This window comes from Plectropomus leopardus, chromosome 16, assembly GCF_008729295.1.
Source record: "Plectropomus leopardus isolate mb chromosome 16, YSFRI_Pleo_2.0, whole genome shotgun sequence".
Classification (NCBI taxonomy): Eukaryota; Metazoa; Chordata; class Actinopteri; order Perciformes; family Serranidae; genus Plectropomus; species Plectropomus leopardus.
Window position 1 is genome coordinate 3,330,728 of NC_056478.1, and position 23,513 is coordinate 3,354,240.

At 40.2% G+C, this 23,513-nt stretch overlaps 1 protein-coding gene across 3 annotated transcripts in view; it reads left to right on the plus strand.

Annotated features, from left to right (window-relative positions):
- Positions 1–23,513, plus strand: part of LOC121955786 (kelch-like protein 29) — a 378,430-nt gene that overhangs the window by 72,901 nt on the left and 282,016 nt on the right. For 2 of the 3 annotated variants that reach the window (XM_042503866.1, XM_042503869.1), the window contains one exon: positions 7,750–7,827. The exons of the other annotated variant lie outside the window; for it this stretch is intronic. The gene's annotated coding sequence lies outside the window, so the exon portion shown is untranslated. The remainder of the gene's footprint in view (positions 1–7,749; positions 7,828–23,513) is intronic. 3 annotated transcript variants of the gene reach the window in all.

Below are 23,513 nucleotides of genomic sequence, written 5' to 3' on the forward strand. Positions count from 1 at the left end.
CCAGTGCTGAGGGGGAAAGCAACGATATCAAAGCTGCTCATTCAGTTGAAAAGCATGATACGTATTCGAGCAGTAATCCCCAAAAACCAATTGCCAGAATAAATGTTGGCATTATATGTTTCTGCAGACTATGGATACATTACATTTGTGCGTTATGTGGCTGATATGTTGAAATTTTATGTTTCTTCATGTTTAACATCGCTCTGGGGATTGTGTGGTTTAGGGACACAAACCACTCGGTTGTCGTTGGGAAAAGTTCATTTGTTGGTTTGAAAATACCTGCTTTCCGGGGCACATTCCCCGTGGAAACACAGCAATGTCTCTGGGGGGAAAAAAAGGCTTTTGTGGCACTATCCTCAGGAAAAAAAGGATTGCTCAGCAACCACCCTCTTTTCTTGGTTTTATTCAAACAGCAATGGTTCACTACTATCACTATTCCACGTTTGGTGACAAAAAAGCTGCTGGAAACGAATGACAAACAAATGACTCGCTATACACAACTGCTTCTCATGCCACTATTCCGACAAGAAATGCAGTGATGTTTGTTTTAAAAAACAAAAACGGAGGCTTTTTGTGGCAGTATCACTGCTGGAAATGACACAGTGTCTGGTGGCACTATAAGTTTCAGTATTGTGGCCATATCCTGGCAGAAAAAGCAGCGATGGCTCTGTAAAGAAACACATTTTGTTGCATCTCAGTCAAACCCTGCAATGTCTCAGTAAAAACTTGTGCTTTCTGTGGCATTACACAGCGATGACTCAGTAAAATCGGCCCCTTTAGGTGGCACTATTCCAGCAGGAAAAGCAGCAATAGTTTGCTAAAAACAAGAGCTTTTTGTGACTCTGTCTCGGCCTACAGTGTAGCACTGTTTCCGTACAAAAACAATCGTTTTTTGTGGCTCTATCTCAACTGGAAACGCAGAGACACATTGCTAAAAAACACTTAAATTTAGTGACTTAAAAAGCCACTGGAAACGCAGTGATGAGTGACTAAAAAACAGCTTTTTGTGGCACTATATTGGCAGAAAATTCAGTGTTCTCGTTAAAAAAAAACCTTACTTTATGTGGTACTGTCTTAGGTGGAAACACAGTGGCAAGTTGCTTAAAAAACACACAAAACACACCTTTGGTGGCTAAAAAGCTGCTGCAAACAGCTGCGTGTCATGGCAGCATCCCAGCAGGAAAAGGAGTGATGTTTAAGTAAAATTCAGCCGCTTTTTCCTCTGAAACGCAGTAATAATTTGCCTAAAAAAAAGTGGTTTTGTTATTTGTTAGCCTTGAACAGTAGTCTGCAGCCATCCACCTGCAGAGGACAGAGTCAGCTCACATACTAAGTCATTTCAGAAATGTTGACATGATTTGTATCATAAGTACAGATGTAACATATCTACGGTTTGTAGAAATTTTCACTGCCAACATTTTCTCCTGGCGACTGGCCAAAAGTTCCAGCAGTAACCAACAGGGACACACCGAGCGCTCGTCCTCTGTCTCTCCGGCTTATTGATATTTATTTGGCTCATAACAAGTGTGATTTTGTTTGATATTCAAAAAGCGGGGATGCAGGATGTTAACAGCGGGAATATAGACGTCATGGCGCTCGGGAGCGTTTGCAGTCACCCCAACAGTCTCTGTGACATTCAGCAGTTGGAAATGGCATTTGTGACATTCACTGAGTGAGAGTAATATATTCACCTCGGTTGGCTCATCGAGCCCCTCACCAGAGCAGACAGCTGCTATAAAGGCTGTGTGCGCCAAGCATTCTCACACTGTCAACAACTCGCTGTCGCTGGGCTGCATGATTTTATCAGCCCCAGAATGGAGCGAAAAGCCAGCGCTGCAGGGGTCATGCTTTATTTAGACATTTAGATAGTTGCTGTATGGGCTGTTTTTGTTTTTAAATCTCAAATGTTTTTAATATACACAAAGCATTTTCACATTTACTGTGTTTTTCTCTTTTCTTTTATCGCCCTGCGCCGCAGCAGATCCGCTTTAACCCACGCCAGAATGCAGTGAAGATGTGGCAGTAGGCTATTACGTCCTGACATATTGCATTGCACATGTCATTTAACATTTCATTCAAATGATGGACAGGGACGGCCAGTCACATTCAGCTTGTCACAAAGAGCGTTCCTTTAATATTTTCTGTTCCTCACGCTGTATTAGATGACAAAATGGCAACTGCTGCCACTCTCGCCGTGCTGATGTGAAAGCCTGATGCCACAAGTTTTATTTACTGTCACCGTGCAGCTTGAAGAGCGCAGCTCAGCCACCTCCTGCAACCGCAGGAGAGGAAAACAGCTGCTCACCTTCAGCCGCAGAGATGCTCTGGAGTCCTGCAGCTGCAGCTTTCAAGACTTTAGGAACATATTCTTAACCCTTTCAAACCTGGAGCAACATTATTTTTCTTGTGCTGCTTTAAGACACATTTTAATCTCGAGCACATTAGTGCAGTTTCTTTCAAAAATATGGAAAAAAATAGGCAAGGCAGATTTATTTGGTGCACATATCATAAAACAGGGAAATGCTTAGGGAAGTGCTTAACAGAGCAATAAAATATAAAACATAAAGATACAGATTTACAATAAAGAGTATTGAGATAAGATCAAGAGGGTAAAGTGACTTAAACATTTAAAAATAAAAATCATTATTAAACATAGAAAAGGTTCAGACAACAAGTGCAAAGATATAAAGATTATTTAAAATGATATAAAATTAGCTAAAAATAAGTTTGCAGTCTCTAGTGGGTGGAGTAGGCAGTGTAAAAAAAAAATTAAATTAAAAAAGGTAAAGACAAATTGTAAGAAATTAGTAGATTTAAATTAAAAAAAAAAACTAGGATAAAAACAAAAAAAGCTAGGTTAAAATGTATAGAAAAAAACAAAACAAAAAAGCTATGTGAAAAACTATATAACTATTGTAATTACATATTCAATATTATGTTAAAAATTAATATGATTTTAAGGAGTTTATGCATTTTTATTATTTACCCATTTATTTATTTTTTTATTTATTTACAGTAATTTTCAGTTGATTGTTTTTTTTTTCCACTAATTTCTTCTCTTAATTTCTTGTAAATTTTTGGGGATAATTTCATCTTTTGTTGCTATTGCAACAAAAATCAAGCCTATTTTTGCTTCAGTTTCAAAGGGTTAAATGTTTATACTGACAGTTTGCATCATTCAACTCTTATCACATCTTAACTTTTATGAAAAATTAGGTTTTTGGGTTGATTTCCTCCTCTTTTGGGGAGCCGTAGTCTTCCCTTTCGTTTCAGATTTGAAACTCGCGGAGACTTAAACTTAGCTTGAAATAAGTAATCCATCACAGTGAGCATTTCATCGCCTTCAGTGTTCGTCAAAGTTCCTACCTCACTCTCTCTGCCCCACTCCTTCATTTATTACTCCCTCTCAGCGATGCCTCAGGACTCACATCCATTCATAGATTTTGCTGCTCCGCTCTATTATCCTATCAGTCTAAAATCTGAGCGCCGACTCTTCCCAGGTTTGCTTTATCTAATCATGTAAGCATTACGCTGACACTCCTCTCACTTACACACATGTTTATTTATCAGCCCAGTTAGCTGCAGAGTTGAGATGCGTTCTGGTGCTGACGGCGACGTCTGGCCGCCACCTTCCCTGTCACCACCAGCAAATGATGCTGCTCAGGCTGCCGCTACGAGCAGTCTGGTATGTATACGAAGCTGTACACGAAGACACAAATGTCTGAATCTGTTGAATCAAACGGAGATTGTGTTTTTTTTTACTGCCAGAGAAAATAAATGTGCAGCGTACACCAGCTGTGGCATGAGAGCGTGTGAACAGTGTCAACTGCAAGAGTCAGAATATCGCGCCATTTTGCCGCCTCTGTTCTGTGTATAACTTTGTATCTCGCCTCTGAGCCTTGATCGGAGGTAGTAACAGCCCCGAAGCAAGTTCTGTGTCAAACGGCACGGATGTGAAGTTTTGGACCAATCGTGTCATTGATTGCGAGCACAATGACTGGCGCACAGCCAGTCATGACATCAAATCCCCTTTTTAAAGCATCAGATAATTAATTAAAACCAAAATTATCAGAAAAACAAACATTTGGACAAACTCTAGTGCGATAAGAGCTGCTAATCTTTGGGAAAAATGTATTTGGCGTGCACTTTGAGTTTTCAGTTCATCCCATTCACTAACATGGAGGAGGCGGGGTTTATGACCTCTTACAAATCTTACTTTTGGGAAGCTGTTATGTCGTCCATCTTGATATACAGTCGATGAATTCCAGCTCAGACTCTGAATGGGTTTCACTCTGAATGTCGTGTAGAGCTCCTTTAAATGTCACGTCGTGTGTCCTTGACCACACGGCAACAAGGAGAGTTCTCAGAAATGTCCCTGTTTTTAACTGCATTAGCGCACAACAATAGCGTCGCATTGCTTTGTGCACTGTGATGGATGACTTATCTAAAGCGAGGTTCAGCGCTCTGCAGTGAGCGGGCCGAAGTAAATGTAAACCAATGGCACTGGGAGATAGACAATCACTGTGAACGTACGACATGCTTTGGAAAGACATCCAAACCTTTAAAACCTGAGAAAACTGGTTTGACTTCTTTCAGAAACATGGGGTGAAGGCAACTTAACAAGAAACTGCCCAAAAATCAGAAAAAAAGTGAACAGCATCTAAAAGCAGCACAAGAAAACTGGTATGAAGTCCAGGTTTAAAAGGGTTAATCACCAATATGATCCTTTAACTCAGAGATGTAGGAATGCAGACCGACCTTGGCACGTTTGAAAACAGATCTGTTAACCAGGAAAGTAAAAGCACCTTTGTCATATCCATTATTATAACAGTTGGGACTTGGAGGTGATGATTTTTAATGAAGTACGATCCAGTCTTCTCCTCTCCGCCGCCAACAACTGCTGCTGCTGCAGATTCCCCGCTGTGCCTGAAGGACGTCGGAGCACCCTGCGATGTCCACCCCTCTCCTCACCTCTTCCTCCCGCCCGATCACACTGTAATTAGCGAACTCCCACATTTAATCAGCGCAGAGATAGCTGCTGAGACCTGGAGTAAAAAACAGACGAGAGAGAGCGAGGAGGCAGAGATGGGAACATTCGTACGATATCTGGCCCCGTGATGCTACTGTAGAGCCGTGATTGACTCGGCAAAAGCGAAATCATGGCTGGTTTTATCGGAGTAGATTGACAGAGGGCGAGTATGAGTTAGAAAAGTGGAAACAAATAGAGCTCGATTGCACTTGCAGCTCAAGAGAGTATTGTATTTACAAGCCATGCATGTACGGCGCTCTCCTCTCCCCTCCATCCCGCTCCTCTTCCACTGGAGGATTGAGAAGGCGTGCAGCGCTGCGTCCACAGAGAGTTCTCAACGCCGCCGTGCATTTTACCGCTTGTAAAGCAATCATTTCCATCCCCACTCCCCCCCCCCCGCTCCCCCCTTCCCCCTCCGGCTGCTGCTGAGTCAGCTCACCTTCATATGGAGAGTGGCTCCCTCAACCGAGACGTTATTGATTTGCCCCTGTTTGTAAGGGGGAAATGTTCCCAAACCCTCTCAGGCCAATTTTGCAGCGCTGCACAGCTACGAGCACCGCTGGGCATTGGATCGGGAGGAGAGAAAACATTACTACCATCACACGCATGTGCACACACACATGCATTTAGAGACGTTATTAAAGGAGCAGTGTGGGTGAGATTTAGGGGGATTTAGTGGAATCTTGCGGCGAGGATTGCAGATTGCAACCAGCTGAAACTTCTCCAGGTTACAGTTCTTTCAGTGTTCATTGTTTGGGAGCTTTTTTCCGTGAGCAGAATTATCCACAGAGGTCTGTTTCTTTCTGGATCAGGTGTTAAAAACCAGTAAAAACACTGAATGAAGAAGTTTAATGTTATAATTCTGTGTATACGATGCTGTTCAGCATGTCGGAGACGGCCGTTAGTCCAGCACCTACTGTGCTCCCGTTTTCTCTGATAACTTAAGATCCAGACGCCCGTAAGCTGGAATATGCCGGCCTTGGCGCTTTGCAGAGGGTCTTTTAACTACGGTCCATACAGAAATGCAAATTAACCAGTTTTTGGTTTGTCTATTCTGGACTACTATAAAAACAAGGACTTTAGGACATTTCAAGGATTTTACGACTTTAATGGGTTTCAGGATGTTTATAGGATTTTAGGAAGATTCTAGGAATTTAGAAGATTTCTAGGATTTTACGATATTTCTCGGATTTTGGAAGGTTTTATTGGATTAAAGGACATTTCTAGGATTTTAGGATGTTTCAGGTTACAAATCAGTGTTTCTCTGACAATGTTTGGCACATCACAGCCTGATAATATGTGCTCATGTTTTATACGTCCATGCTGGTGATTGCAGAAGGCATCATTTTCGGGTTGTCCATCAGATTCTTGTGAACGAGATATCTCAATAATGCTCTGAGGCAGTTTTTTCAGATTTGGCACAAACATCCACTTGGACACAATAATGAACTGATTAGATTTTGGTGGTTGGCGTTTGGTTTGTCTGTTCGGGGCTCCTGTAGAAACATGGCGGTTTAACATAACGATCTCTGTAGTCGGGGTTGACCACCATTGGGTTTTCAGGGTCAGGGCCGACATCGATTATTTATAGTTAATGAGAGCGAAAACCGTTATTTTGAACCAATATGCATTTACAATAAAATTGAAAACTTTTCCGTCAATTTTTAAAATCTGGAATAACAAACTCCAACACAAAACTTTGCTTAAATGCCTTCAGCAAATGTTTAAGAAAAACTTAAACTTTCAGCATCCATCAAATATGGCAGGCTCCCAGCAGCTAAAGTTAAGTAAAACTTTTAATAAAAAAATGAATAATAAAAAAAAATAGCTCTCTGAGGTTTTACAGAGTGAAGGTTCCTCTCACTTTCTTTGAATTTCTTAACTTATTAATTTATCCATGATCATTAAAATAAAACACCAATACAGAAAATTGACAGACTGCCAAATATCGGCCCCAATAATCAGCCGGTCTGATAATCTGTCACCCTCTAATCTGTAGAGGAGGAGCCGCTCACTCTTTAAGTAACAGCTCATTTTAAGGTTAAAGAACAACAAAGAAAAAGCATAAAAACTCTTATTTTCAGGTGATTATACACTAAAGAAACACTTATTTCACTAAAATCCACTTCTGCCAATATATCCCCCTAAAACCTATAAACGTGACCTTCTTATAGTAAGACTGGAGCAGAGTCTAATTGCAGACATGGATAAAGAGGCACATCCTGACACGAGCACAGAGACACATACAGGTATCAGTGTTGCATCATGTTTGTGGCATCAGCTGTGTGAATCGCAGGAGAGTTGTGACATTTGAGTCTTTTAAGGCACATTTGCACTTTTCTTCTTTAAATGTCAGACGGCACACGGCTGTGAGCTAAAGTGTTAAAGATGTGCTCATTACAACATATAAGCTTCATACCCAGACAGCAGATTGTCTCTCTTTCTCTCCACCTTCTTGTTTTCTCTCCCTCGCACCACCACCGCCGCCGCCGCCGCCGCCATACTGGTGCTAGTGTAGCACTCACACACTGTGACTCACCGAGAACACATTTTACTAGAGCACACACTTTACTTCAATGTGGGCCCGGGCCAGTGAGCTACATCATTGCTTCATTTGGATCAAACTCCAGAGCTCAGGAGTCATTTATCTACATAGTGTGTGTGTGTGTGTGTGTGTGTGTGTGTGTGTGTGTGTGTGTGTCTCTCTGTCTAACCTTCAGGCATCCCACTCTTCGCCACTGGGAGAAATCAATGCCAGGGTGTAGAACAAAGAGAAAACCCCCTCTGACTTCACCAAGGTAGAGATTTGAATAATTTATTTGTTATTCTTCTGCTGTCGACAATTCATCAATGTGCAGACATTACGGGCGCTACGTTACGCTTTTTCTCGGCTGTTTGTGTGGAAACTTTTGTGTGTTTTACTTGTTGTCATCTTTAAGATACAATCTATGATGATTGCACTTTGAAAAACCTTGGAGACGTTGCTGAAAACTGTAGCGTACAAATCCATAATTGTCTTTGGCGAAAGCAGATTTTTTTTTGTCTGTGATCTTAGAAGGAGATGTGGGCAGTGTCCTTTCAGGGAGACTGATTTATACCGGTATATTTTTTTATTGTGCTCTCATGTTGCCCCACCTGAATGTATTTTCATTTAGGCAAATACTGAATCATTATTAGTCAAATTTGTGAATTGATTTATTACGAACATGTAAAAAAGAAAATAGAGAAATGATTATACAAACAAACAAAAAAAAGTAATATTTACAAAAAGCAAAAGAAATGGTCAACAGCTTGTGGACTTGCTTTACATATTCAAAAAGGAGAAAAAACCTGTTTATCCCCACCTGGTCGGAATAAAAACCCCCCGCCACCCCGGCCCCCCCGTGGACCGGTTTGACATGCCTGCCATAAGTCATTGAATTTCAATCAACCAGCTTCCGTATTAATTTAGTAGTACAGGTACTCTAATTAACTAAACATATTTGCATACACCCGCAGACCCAAAATTAAATATAGAATTTTTCATATTTTTCATATAATTATTATTATTATAAACCAATCTCCATCGGCACTTGTGACCATAGACTAAATAAAGATGGACGACGTGCCCCCCCTTACCTCTGCTATGCTGAAGTGAGGTTAAAATATCCCGGATACGAGCGTTGCCATCTTGCGAGGGTGATGTCATCGGGAGCCCTGCACCTGCGCGGTAACGATATCCGCGGTGGGGGAGTTCTCGCCCAAAAACCCGTCCGACCGTTAGTGAGCAGCGCCATTGAGCGCATGGAATGGCTGTCACAGCTGTCAATCATGACGAAGAAGCCCCCTTTTGTGTAATTTAATAACTAATTTAAACCAAACTTATCATGAAAACTAACACTTGAACAAACATCAGGATGGTGAACGCTACCTTCAGTGACAGAAACCTTCTTTGGGAAAAATTTATTTGACGTGTACTTTGAGTTTTTAGTTCGGCCTATGACCATTCACGAACATGGAGGGGCGGGTCTTAGGACCTATACTGCAGTCACACACCAGGGGGCGATACATTGAATAAGCTCATTTCGGGGGAGCTGTCATGTTGTCCATCTTGTGTTACATTTGTGCTAAATTTTGCCTTAAAATGTGTTTTGCATGTCTTGGTGGTGCTTTTCTTGGATGGCTCTGGTGATGGTGGCGGTGTGTTGCTGCGAGTCACTCAACAGAGTAAGAAAATCAGCTCACCAGTTGGTAGACTCGTCTTCTGCTAGCACAGATACTCAATAACAGAATTTGGACTGCTGTCCTTGTCCCAGGATACAAGCTGTTAGCCTTTAGTCATTTCACCTTCTCTGTCTCATTTTTCCGTCTATCTTGAGCTGTCCTATCATTAAAGGTAAAAATGCCTTTTAATTATGAGGTGAAACATTTAAACTCTTGGCGATTTTTCTAAGTGTTGACTGTATTTCGTTAGAAGTCACATCCTTCGTGTCCACCTCACCATCCTCTTCATTTGCCTTATCGAAAAAAGTGTGATGCTTGCCAAAGGAGGAGCTCGCTTATAAAAAAATGTCAAGGAGGTTTGCAAAATTCATGAGGTGGAAGTTTGCTATTATCAGCATGTCTGTGTTTGTCTCAGCCCCGGAGTTTCCCAAAACCGTCTACAGTATCAAGAATTTGTATTTCACGTGTCCTCTGTATGTGTCCCAGTGGTGACTGATGATATCTCACTAGACCAGCGACTGTCTGCACTCGCAGCTTCTGAGTTTCCTGCCGTGTTCTCTGTAATGCATACACACACAGGTATCAGCACGTACACACACCCCCTTGGTGTCTCGCTATCCTGTTTTCCCATCTCCTGTGACTCTGTCTAGCTGGTAGCGCTTGACTGACAGCTCTTGGTTTGTCTGGGTATCCGTGGTTACAGCCCAGAGGCCTGTGCCGGGGGACCCAGACCTGTCAGCACTCTCTGAATCCTGAAACCGGAGATGGATGGCCGGGAGCCACCTCTGCCCTGAGCTCCGCGCCCCGCTCGTCTCTCCTGCTCCTCTCCACTCTTTATCCCAGACCCTCCTCCTAAACGGGGCCATTGTTGGCAGCCGCAGAAAAATAGAGCCAAATGTTTCTCTGTAAGGTGCAAGAGGAGTAAGAGCGCTAACGTTTGCCATGAATCAATCAATCAGACTTTATTTGTGTAGCACTTTTCATATAGAACTGTTACACGACGTGCTTTATACAATAAAACCAAAATCCACCCCCCCAAAACACACACCAACACACAAGCGTGTAAATAAAAACAAAAATGTGATCATTTAAACTGTAAATAAGAGGTAAATTAAGAGATAAAAACAAAGTAAAATAATGAATAAATATGTTAAAAAACGATAAACAAAGTAGTAAAACTGTAAAACAAACTAAAACATATAAATAAATAGTCAATAAATAAATAAAATTCAATTAAAAGCCAACAAATGAATTGTATGATTAATAAAAGTGCTATGTTAAGAGTACTCATGCTGACATTTTAATGAAAAGTACATCGCTCAAGTTATCATAAACAAGGCAAAAAAACAAAAAAATGGACCTTGTTCTCAATATCGGCTACATCACACGACAAACAGATAAATAAATAAGCAGACTCCAGAGTTATTAGTTATTATAGTCTGGTGGTGACAGTTGATACAGCAGAAGGCACAGCGCTTCTGCGAGGACAGCTGCTTCTGTTAATCTTGATTTTCGTGCTAACAACCAGGATTAGCGGTCCCAAAGGGGAGCAGCGGTTACAGCAGATCAGGTGTCCGTCCACCTACAGCGCCCCGCTGCTTCTGCTTTGACAGAGACATGTATGACAGCTCCGACGCCGGTATTGCCTGTCGCACTCGAAGGCCCGCAGAATAAGAGAAGGGTGATGAAGACAGCGGGAGAAGAAAGCACAAGTGTGTCGGGGGTGGAGGTGGAGGTGGGTTGTTTTGGACCGCCGGGGACTCCCGACGGTTCAGGGCGTCGGTGCTGCAGGAGAGTGTGTGCGTGTGTGTGATCTCTCAACCAGCTAATGAGAATATTTAACATTTGCTGAGTCCACAGTGTTGGAAGTCATTCATCACGGCGCTGATTCAGTTCTCCAGTTATGTGTTGAGTGTGCAAGATGTCTCGCCGCCACAGGGCCAGAGGGCGGGGCCAGGGAGGTGCGTTTAGTGCAGAGAAACGCGTCAGGGTAATGGAAGGGGCCTAATTGATCGTTTGGGATCTGCAGGCTGTTGGAATTTATGTTGAGCGAGCGTCTCTTTTGATCCTTTCACATTTAACCCCTTTAACACCGGGAGCGACGTCCGTTTTCCTGTGCTGCCTTCAGATGCTTTCATAACGATAACCACCTTTGAAATGTGAGAAAATTGGTTTGATTTCTTTTGAAAACATGAGAAAAAGGCAACGAGCAACTTGGCGAGAAATGTCCAACAAATTGCAAAAAAATACTAAAATGTGAGGAGAAAATGACCTGAAAATGATCCAGGGGGGGGATTATAAGATATTATTAAAAAACTGGGGAAATATGTCCAAAAATTTTAAATCTTATAGTTATGTATTTAGATTCTTTTAAGGTCATTTGCTAATTTTTTTGGCCACTCCTGGCTAAGTAGTTTTTACTACTTCTTTACTACTAGTTCTTTACTAGTTTTTAGTAAGAAATTGTCAATTTGTTCGCGTTTCAAATTGTTGAAGCCTTTATAACAAATAATGTATCAATTGTTTTTCCATTTTAACACCTAATATTATCTGTTTCCAGCGTCTCAAACTCGAAATCTATCTTTGTTTTATGATTTTGGACATGGAGTAGATTTAGGTTTTGGACTGCTGGAGAATCACTGAGGAAAAAAGATGATTGAAGATGTCTTTTTTCACCATTTTTGACATTTTGTTTACATATCAAACTGTTCTACTTACTATTGATGAAGCAAATCTTATTCTGATATGTCTCGATACATATGAAGTCACGCGCAGTATGTTAAAAACACCAGGATGTCCTGCTTCCAGTTGCATTTCGCAGTATGAAAGCCAGCGTGCTTTTCTGAGTATCCTCTGCACGGCTGACGATACGTCACAGCGACTGAGCCGCAGACACACGACAGCTCACTGACAGCTGACAGAAGCCGCAGTGACTATAATCAATCAATCATAAACAGTCGACACTGTATGCAGTCACAACTTAAAAGTTAAAACTACAAACATACATACAAGTAACAACCCCTCGAAGTAAACCCTTTGGGTTGAGCTCTGTCTCTGGTGAGCTTGGCATTTTTGGCATTTTGGTGTAAGATCTGCTGAGTTTCAAATCACATACTTTTCTTTTTTTGTCAAATTTTGCACATATTTCACAAATGTACGAGCAAGAGGGTCCAAATACAAGGCATAATGCTATGACGAAGTAGTATGCCATAATTGTATACATACTTATAGTATGTACTTGTACTTACTTTGTAAAGGCAGCTGCAGTCCGTACTGAAAGTAAGAGTCAGTTTACAGCCAGCAGCTCTGTGAGGATGCACATTGACATAACTGTGCTTTATTGATAACAGGTGATCAGGGTTGCTAAGGTATATCAGTTTTAAGGAATAATGTGACATGAAAGTTGATGATTATCACATTGTGTACTTTTGCTTATCCAGGATATTGGAAAAAATGCACCTGGATGCAAAATCTCGAAAGACTTTTTACACATCCATTAAAAAAAAAAGTTTTTGCATTTATTCAACCAAACATAACCTTTTGTTTTCATCCCTTTAAGAGTCATTCTGACCGAATAACAATAATTCTGTAATACTGTGAAACCACAATAATTTCTAGGACAGTTATTGTACTGTGGAAATCTCTGTTACAACCTATCAGGGATGGGCAGAGTTAGTCAACATGTAGATTTAAGGATCGTGACCCAACATAAATATTAGTTGTTCTAACTTACTAAAAAAAAAATATTCTTTTCAATTGCTATTACTTTATGAAAATGCTGTTGCAAATCAGTCTTGTTTCCTAAAGATTTATTTTTCTACGGCATATTGTTTTTAATAGATGTTACTTTTTAACATTTTTCTGAGTTATTTGTTATCCTGTTTTGTAGGGTAATGTGCAGTTTCATAATACACAGTCAAAGAACTGAACATTTTTGCTGCATTTAAAATGCAATTTGGTTTTTGAAAAATGTGATTTCAATTATTTAAAATGGCTTTTTACAATTTTTGCAATCTTTTTTGGATAATGTTAACTAAAGGGCAGGATTTATAGATTTTTCTTAATTTTAAACGAGTCAGCTAGTCTAAAAGTAAACTTCTGTTTGATTGTCAGGGAAGTCAGTCATTAGGAACATCCTTAATATCAGCATGCTAACTTAATGTGTTTTGTTGTTTGTTTTTTTAGGAGTTATAATGTTTTACCATATTCACAATCTTGGTTTAGCATATTAGCAAGTTAACATCGGCCAGTCAGCACTAACACAAAGTACAGCTGAGGCTGATGGGAACGTCATGAGTTTTGTAAGTATGTATTGTTGTGTTGTGTAAGTTATAGTTTTGACCTGATGATGCTGGGTGAAAAGTCAGGGAACTACCAAAATGATGACAAATCACTCCACTGTTTGTGATGGATATTTCTGTCTGGACTGAAGAGCTTGAAGGATGGAAAGTGCTGGAGAGCCTTGCCGCTAGCATGGCTGAAAACTGTCAATAGGGAAATGTAGCATGAACTCCTCTTCAAGGCCAGAAATATATCTGTTATTGCATCTTCAGTTTTTCAACAAGTACACTATGATTATATATCTGCCAGACGTGTTAATAAGCGCAAAGACACAAGTCGGCTTCCTGTGTTTTTTGCTATTTTTTACTGCGTGACAGAAAGAGCTGAACTGCTCCCACCCCCACACACCGTGGAGGGAAAATGCACCATTTCATGACTTGCTATAAAATGTGTGCTTTCCATTGTAAACTCTGCCGAAAAAAAAATCCCATAAAAGTGTGGGAGGAATCCAAACATCAAGGACAGATCTCTTAAGCCGTGCCACTTCACAAACGTGTCTCATTGGCTCCCACAGTTGAGCACTGCAAAGGGCTGCTCCATTGTGACTGACCAAACACACGCATGGCACTCTTATCGGCCGATAAGAGCTCAAAGGCCGCCTCCTCTTTCATGTGCTTTGCTTGGTGACCTTCACATAACCAGCTTACATACACTCACTCACACAGAAACATGGAGCGCACGGATACCCAACTGGCTTTGCTTAGGGGGCCACTTTTGCAAAAATGAAAGGAGGCCAGGGGCCAATCACAGCGGCCCCATACATGTTTGCAGGATTTTAGTACATCTCTGTAATTGTAGCACACATGTTTTTTTTTTAAGGATTTAAGCACATTTTTAGGATTTAACAACGTTTTTAGGACGTTTCTGGGATTTTAGGACATTTCTCACCTTTGAGGATGTTCCTAGGATTTGAGGTTGTTGCAAGATTTTAAGATGTTTGCAAAGTTTCAGGGCATTTCCAGCATTTTCAAACATTAGGGGCTTAGCTAGGACCTTTGTTGGGAGGTGTGGGGGATCCTCCACTAGCACTTTTTTGATAAACAAGCTCTATTCTGATGATTTTTTAATGTACTCTGGCACCTTACGTGTACTAGAAGTACAAAAACAATTCCCAGTGTAAGAAAATGGTTCGGGGGCCAACTGGCACCCAAGCAGGGTCCAGATTTGGCCTGCGGGCCATAAGTTGAGTTGCATTGATGTAGCAACATGAATGCTCACAAAAAGACTAGACAGTCCCAGAAAAAGCCCATCCTGTTTTCCCGTGACGTGTCAAACCGCTCGGTGACCGTGATATGACCTTACCCCACGCAGACGATGCAGCGAGGGTTAAATCAAGGTGAACGTGCACGTGTGTGTTTGTGTCCGTGTGCTGTGTGTGCTGCGTGTGAGGATGAACTGGTCCCATAACAGAAAAGCAGCCTTGCACTCTACCTGACCCCTGCGGTGATGAGCACTAAGGCTGCAGCAGCCCGCGCCCAGCCCAGCCGGGCACCGCTCCGCTCAGCACGGGGACCCATGACTATTTAATGACCGAGGAGGAGGAGGAGGTGCGTTTCCAGGCCTCTACCCTGGAAATGCACCTCCTCCTCCTCCTTTTCGCTCTTGTGTGTTGTCCTCAGCCACAGAGAATGAACCCATACTCCGGGCATTAACATGAATGAATGTTGACAGAGGCAACATGGGCCAGTCAGCAGTTTCCTGCTGGAGTATGATACCTTATTGTACTCTACGTCTGAGCAGAGGGGAAATGGTAGGTCGCAAAACACTCCTGTATTGCTCTGTGTAGATTTAGCCTATTTTTTTATTTTCCAGCTGGTGTTGAATGGCGCTTTGAAACAAAACCAACTCTCAGTGACCCCCCTTCCTCGTCCATTTTTAATGGGATGTAACAGCAAAAGATCCATTTTTAAAAGGACTCGTGCATCACTAACAGCGTTTCTATTTATGAAGCGAGTGTTCAGCGGGGCAGGTTGTCTGTTGTGATGAGAGAGAGTTGAGCAGTAAAGAGAACATTTCACAATTTACGTCTGTAAGATAGCCAGTGTGGATTTTTTGATGTCAAGGAAATAAGTTTAGTAATATGTTTGGACGTTTGGATGAGTCCGGTCTGTACTTGTTGCATGGTCTTGCATGGCTTGCTTTGTCTTTCTTAATAATGTCTTTAGTTACAAAAATATATTTTTAGGTTTAAAGAAATATTTATATATTTCTGCAGCATTGTGGTCTGAAAGGGACAGTTCACCCCCACCCCCACCCTTTCTACCTGTAGTGCTGTTTATCAGTCTAGATTTTTTTTGTGTGAGCTGCAGAGTGTTGGTGATATATATATATATATATATATATATATATATATTATATATATAACGCTCTTTTATTTGTGGCCGCCTACTATGATTAAAAAGCTGCCGCCAGGTGTTGATTTCATACTTTTGAAGCTTAACTGCTCTTCAGGAATGTTATTGGAACATAATGTACCTTTCAGTTATACCATTCGATTATTTGGAAGTCTAAACATTTTCTTTCACTCCCTCTGCAGCAGCTGGCTGATCAGCTCTGGACTGGATCAACAGATCAATTATCCACCCCGTGACTCTAACTCCACAAACTACTGCTGAGGAAAAGAAAAAACTGACAAGCTTCTACTGTGCTGCGTTCACGTACTCACCAAAGCGTCCAAACACACAATATGGCTCATCTCGAAATTCCCTTTTTCCACCAAAGTTAGCATGCATATCTGGTATTTTCAATTGTAGAAAAACTTGTTAAATATAGGCAATAGACTGTTTTACCACTGACTCTATACCAGAGCCGTTAAAACACCCTGTAGCAGACTAGTATGCCTCTCTTTTTTCTTTTCTGGTGTACCACATTTGACAACAAAGACGGGTCAGAATACAGGTTAGTAAACAGTGGAAAGCAGCAGGGAGGCCAGTGAAAACGTTTCGGTGGTTTCTTCTTTTTCATATCTCTAATTCAGTCTCACTTTCAAAGTCAGTGCCAGCTAATTTGAACAATATTTGAGTGCCACTGGGTCAGAGACAGACAGTATTTTGTGGCGGCCATCATTGCATCGTGCTGGCTAAGAGGTTAAAATTAGCGTTTCCACTCAGGTGTCATATTTCTATCACTGCCAATCAAAGCTGATTGGAGGAGAGGCTATAAATACCCCTGACTACTGCAGAGTCATTTGTTTTGGGAGTGAATGCCGATTTGAACCTTTAACATTAAATATAAAAGCCAGATATTTACAGGTGTTTGTGTGTGTTTTTTCATGTTTTTCTACATGAAACCACTCACAACAAGGGCTGTGGATTATCTTGAGTACCTGGGTCATGATCTCTGGAAAGAGACATTGCTGTTCAGTTGTGTTTGTGTTTTTGTCTTTTATTTTTGATGGTGAGTGCTATCTAGTTCCATTATATTGGAGAAAAGGCAGACAACACTCAGCAAAACAATCCAGAGTGATAAATAGCACTACAAGTAAGAGTAAAAAAGTGTATTTTTGATTTTGGTCTGAATTGTACCTTTAAATAGCCACTTAGCAAAGCACTTGTACCTCACTCACTGACCAAAATAATTTCTGCAAATCATCTTTTCTATGTTAAGTTGCTTAAAATTGATAAACTGAACAAACTGCGTTGCTCTACGCCTAAATGTGGAGGGGTCATTTCCTGTTTTCATGATGTTTTTCTCCTCTCAAAGCCTATTTTTAGAAAGCTTCCCATAGTCGGTAAAATCCTCCACCAGTATTGACAGTGCATTTGCAGAGAGTAAACAGTAATCGTGGTTGACGCAGCTGAAAGCAGTGTTTCATGCTTCAGGCTGACTCAACGACTCTGTGACAGTTAACGCTCCATATTTTCATGTGGCCCCTTTTGTTGCTCTGTCTTGGAGCTGCGTTTTATGTGGGCAACTACACACTCTCAATTACCTCTGCCTGCAGCTACATTTTTTAGGTGACTGAAGAAACCAGGAAAGAAAGAGGGAAAGTGAATGGGTAAATAAAAATGGAGGAGAGAAGGATGGAGTTAGAGCATATGAGTAGGATGCAGCATTTTGAATCAGATATATTTTTTTAATCAAAGTCTTTCCCAGTTGTCATTTTACTTGTACAGACTGTTGCAGCCTAGTCTGTGAAGTTTCCTCATTTTCATCCCTGTAATTTAGAGCCAAACAACTTCTATATGTCTGCACTGCAAGTAGAGAGATTTTATAATTATGCACTTAAGCCATTTACTGGAGCAGATTAACTCACACTCACTTTAGCACAGATCTGAAGTGAGTGTTGTGTTTTGAAAAGTAGTGTCATGATATCAATATGCATGAATTAGGATCCACAGCCATTTATATAGAAACGTTGCATGCAATAGTCCACCTTCCACCTTCTCTGCACAAAACTTATGTGATATTTTCTATATGTCGATAAAACACTATTGCGAATTGACTGCTTTCCACTGAGTGAAGTTATGTCACTCCTCCTCTGGCGATAACATTCAAGATGCATGGCAATGGATGTTCATGAAAAATGTACCTGTTTTTCACATACAACAATTAAACCGAATAATGTTATATATAGGGATTGCCTATGAAAGCCGGAGAAGACACTAATCAGTCTCAGACCCCTTAGTCGAGAAAATTACCTGAAAATAAGAAAATAAAAAGAAGTGCTAGAAAAGTGCTAAAAACTAAAATATAATATATATGGGGTTTTTTTTTGTAACATACATTTAAATATATAATTATAATAAATATAAATATAGCTTTCTGGGACTTTTTTTGTGGCCTTTTTCCGAATAATACCCCACCCCCAAATTTGAGAAATTTGAGGGACATTTCTTGCCAAGTTGGACATTGCCTTTTCCTGATGGTAATCACACCAATTTTGTCAGTTTTCAAAGGGTTAATACAGATTAAACCGAATCAATAAATGACATCAGGATTGATATATTTACTTCAGCCGAAAGTTTCTGATGAGTCATACTGCAACTTGACATTCAGGAGTGTTGATCTGTTCAGATCAGGCTGCGAGGCTGCGTTGTGACTTCCCCGTGTCCCCTGTGTGCGCGTCCCTCGACGGAGCCAATCGGTGCAAAACTGACAAGTCATTGTCTTTTCCTAAGCCACAGTAATTCATCAGCACTTGAGGCGGCTTTGGCTGATTGCATTTTCGACAGAGCAATCTCCACTATGTCATAGAGAATTTGGCTTTTATGGCGGCGCGTAACTTTGATGCCAAATACAAGGGACAGTGGAGGCGAACATGGATAGTTTGCCACGCTGGGTCTGATTGCAAATTGAAAATCCCGTGTGTATCGGCGCCCATGCACAGCTTGTGTACTTCAGCGTGTGCGAGGGAGACCGAGAGTTGGTGTTTGTACCTCTTGAGATATGATGGAGTTTTTCCATCTGCTGCTCCCTCCAGTCGTATTTCTTTCATCTCTTGAGATATTCATAAACCGTAACAAAAATAATGGACACAGCAAACCACCTTTCATCTGACTGCCTTGTTTTTGTTGTTTTTTGTGTGGTATACAAAAAAAAACTCTTCTTCATTTGCCATTTCTGTGGCCATAATTGTTGCTGTCCAGTCGCAGTTTTAATTAACACAAGAACACCCCTTTGAGGCTAAACAGACGAGGAAGAAAAATGGCAGCGTTTTGTAGTATTTTAACATTTTTTGCTTACGCGTGTAAATCGTGCAGGGAAATAATGAGCGTGCAGAGCAACGCTAACATGTGCAGCTTTTTTAAATGTCAGGATGTTGCGGGGGTTCAGCCGAGGGTGGGGGCGGGAATGAGTGTTTCCCAGGAACGCTCTGGAGAGCCGGGTTATAACTGCAAAGCGCTGATAGGGTTGAGTATTCAGAGGTAACGTCAATCCCTGAGCCCATGATAATATTTCACTGTCATTTAGAGAAATGACCAGGAGAAGGCAGGGTTAGGAAAAAAACACAGCCTGCGGGTATCCAACCTGAGAGTGTAGCCTAACACCTGCTGTGCATTTCTCCGATCAGGCCCTGCACCACTTTGGGATTACAGTCTTTGATTTATAAAAGAAAATCTTTGAACACGAGGGTTTCCTGAACGTCAAAATGTCATTAAAACTAAACTAACACCCGGCTGCGAGATCTTAAACTCGTACGTCTCTCTCACTTATATTCAAATTTGGAATTATCAGTGTTTCACCCACGCCTTTGCTCTATGGTTGATTAAATCCAATGTGCTCCGCTAACTGCTCGTACTGCAGTCATTTGGAAATGTAGAGGCTCTTGTACGGGAAGATTTCCAGACTGAAGGCCCTGTGGAACGCGAGTATATCAGCAGGTATTAGTCTTTGCCTATTGCAAATCTCTCCTCTTATTGCTTCCGTGCGACAAGTAATAATGTAGAACAGTGTGTGTGTTTTCATTCGGTCCAAGTGATTTTGGGATTTTTAAAGGGAGCCCTTCTAATTTCCACTCTGCTGCTCTGGTGTCAGAGCCAGAGTTTTGTTTTTTTTCTCTCTCTATCAAAGCCCATATTCATCTCTCTGAACAACAAGAGACACTGGAGTATGGAGGCAAATACGAGACATAAATATTTAGATTTTAACAGCCACAATATATTTACTATTGAAATTTAAAACACCACAGAATTCATGGCAATGAAATGTTTTATTTTAGATGCCGTGTTTTTTTTTTTGTTCACAAATTCAGATACAAACATTTAAGTTTTATGATTTAAATTCAGGTGGCTTAAACTGAATTGGTCTAATTCAGAACTTAAAATCAGAGTTTCATAATTCACAGTAATAATGAAAAAAAAATCAATTCATGTTACTCGAAGTCAACTGGTCAAATTCATGTATAAAAATTCAAGTTTCGTAATTTAAATAAAAGAAAAATAGATTCAGGTTGCTCCGATTTCATTAGTCAGTTTTGGGTTGAAAAATTGAATTTTAATCATTTTTAATAAATATATAGCTGGGTTGCCCAAATTCAGATCTAAAAATTCAAGTTTCATAATTTAAATTTAAAAAATTGATTCAGTTTGCTCCAATTTGAAAGGTCAAATTCAGATCCAAAAATACATGTTTCATACTTTAAACGAAAAAAAAAAAAAAGTCACTTTGCTGAAAATTAATCAATGAAAGTCAAATCTAGAAAATTTAAGTTGAAAATGAATAAATAAATAAATAAATAAATAGGGATCTTCCTAATTTAATCTGTCAAAACATTTGATTGCCTGTCCTGTCCTGGGTAGCACGGACGTTTTTTAGATCTGAATTTGAATATGAGCAACACAAATATTTTTTTTTTTTTGTTTCTAAATTCTGCAACTTGAAATTTTGGATCCAAAACACATCGAAAGAAATTTATTTTAAAAAATGTATATTCAATTTTAAATTGCAGAAAGAAAGAGCGAAGATAGAAATGAGATATTTTAATGTAAATGAGGTGAATTCAGAACAAAAAAATCAGATACAAGGTTTTCAAAGTAAGGGTTCTGTATATTGAAATGCCATGAATTCACTGGTGTTTAAATGTCAATGTAAATTAAGTATTCAGTGGCTGTTTAAAATTCAATTACTTTAGTCTCTTATTTGCCTCCATACTGGAGCTCTAAATTAGCCTCAACAGAGCTGTGCTGGAGAGTTCACTAATCAATACTCTTAAATTCATATTTACTGTAGCTCTGTGCTCAGTTTTGATTTTTTTATGGAGTCTGGACAAACTGTGCTAAATTCAGTATTTTCATTTACAGTAATAGATGGTAAAACAGTGCCACTAAAAGGCTCCTCCACCATATCAGATGAGTAACAGTCATGGAGTCCAGACGCTGCCAGCACTGCTGATTGAATTTCCTCATTATTGTATTATTGCCCTGAAGATGGCTCTTGGCTATGTGATGTGCTGTGTGAAAATGCACTTTATTATACCGGCTAACCCCCCTCCACCTCCACCTCGCGTCCCCACGGCTCCACCCCTCGCCGTGTTTCAACCTGTATCAGCAGTTTGGACATAATTGGTTGAATAAACTAATGGTTTTAGTAGCTGATGGTGCTGACGCAGGTTGCTTTTGTCTTTGGTAATATCACAGCGAGGCCAGGCAGCAAACAGATAAATCAAACGTGGGATTGATCTATCCGTTGATCAACTCCACACAGATCTGTTATCTTTTAACAACCCACTTTAAATCAATCTCCATAGCCGTCGCAGTATTATTCCGCTCTCTTGTACCGCAGGTACGCGGGGGGATTGGCAGAGCAACATGATAAGTGATGCCAAGGTATCCATTACAATTTAGCGACAAGGCAGCACAGCCATTATGAGGATGTTCATTATTTTGACTGACACTTCCAATTCACACCGAGCTGACTCAGACAGAGGAAACTATTTCAGATGTTGACGTGTCCTCCCTGCAGTCGAATGGTTTGGCCTTTTAACCCCGATGCACGAATGATTGGTGTGATCTGTATATATATATATATACACACTATGTTGCTGTAAAATGCATCCTAATTTTTTTTAGGTTTTATGATAGTAATAATAACTTAATTTATATACCACCTTTAAAAACAGATTTTACAAGAGGAGAGGAGTTTCTTGCAGAGGTCACATAACAATAAGAACGAAACACTAATACTGAACTAAGGCCAGACAAGACATAAACGATTACGAAACAAAACTTACAACCGCAACCCATCCCAATAAAAGCAAATGCTGTTCCAATAACATATTAGCAGTAAACACAGTAATAATAGTACTAATAAAAGAATAAAACATGGCCACAGCAGAATAAAAGAATAAATTAAAAGATAAGATAAAAAACAAACTGAGGTAGATGAATAAAATAGACAAATTAAAACAGAATTAAAATAGATTTATATTATTATAAAGCTTCTCACGATTGTTCCTTAAGTGTTTAAACTTAAAAACAACATTTTTTTTATGTTTTAATTGAATGTATGTGTTATTTAAAGAGGAAAGATGTACTTTAATCAACATTCAAACAAATGTAAATGCACAAGAGTTAGCTGAAAGGCTGCTTTTCATCGGCAGTCCCTTTACCTGATGATATTTGTCCTTATCCACTTTATCTGTGAAACACTTGTCAAAACAAAGTTAAAAAGTGCTTTGCAAAGTGCATAAGAATAAAACAAAGAAATATACAGCTACAATAAATAAAACTTAAGCGCTAAGATAATGGTGTTCACTGGGACAATAGAAACCCAGAAAATGTTAACGAAAGTAATATTCTAAATCTTTTTTCCTCACCAAACAAAGAAATACAACTGTACACCTTTTGAATTCATTTTTTGTCACAGAGGACTGAAGAGGCTTTGTTAACTCATAAAACACACTTTATGGGTCACCTGGTGGCTCAGTGGATAGTGCGGGTGCCCCATGTATGGAGGCTGTGTCTTGACTCGGCGGCCGTGGGTTTGATTCCGGCCTCGGCCCTTTGCTGCATGTCACCCCCTCTCCCTCCCCCTTTCATGCTTAACCTGTCCTGTGAAATAAAGGCACAAAAAGCCCAAAAAATAATCTTAAAAAAAACACAAAAAAAAACACACTTTCTTCAAACTCAACAGAAACTACAGAAAATACAACTCATCCAAAACATCTTGGTAACTCGTGCTAGTAATCTAGTTAGTGAGTGCACTCTTCCAACAATCCCCACCTTTGGGCTGGTCAAATAAATTCTTAATTCACCAAGTTAGATGTAAAAAAAAAAAAAAAACTGTTATTCCCTAAGGTCTCTCTTTGCTGGCCATCGGCTATTTACAGTCCTGTAACTTCTCCCTCCACCACTAGGTGTCTTTCAGCTCGGCTGCTTGTTTCACCAGTAGGGACCAGTAGAGAGAGCTCTGGTGGTGCGTGCTGTACACTACATACAATAAGTTAAATAGAAAGAGGAGCGCCTATATTCATGATGGTATTGAAAGGAATACCTTTCTA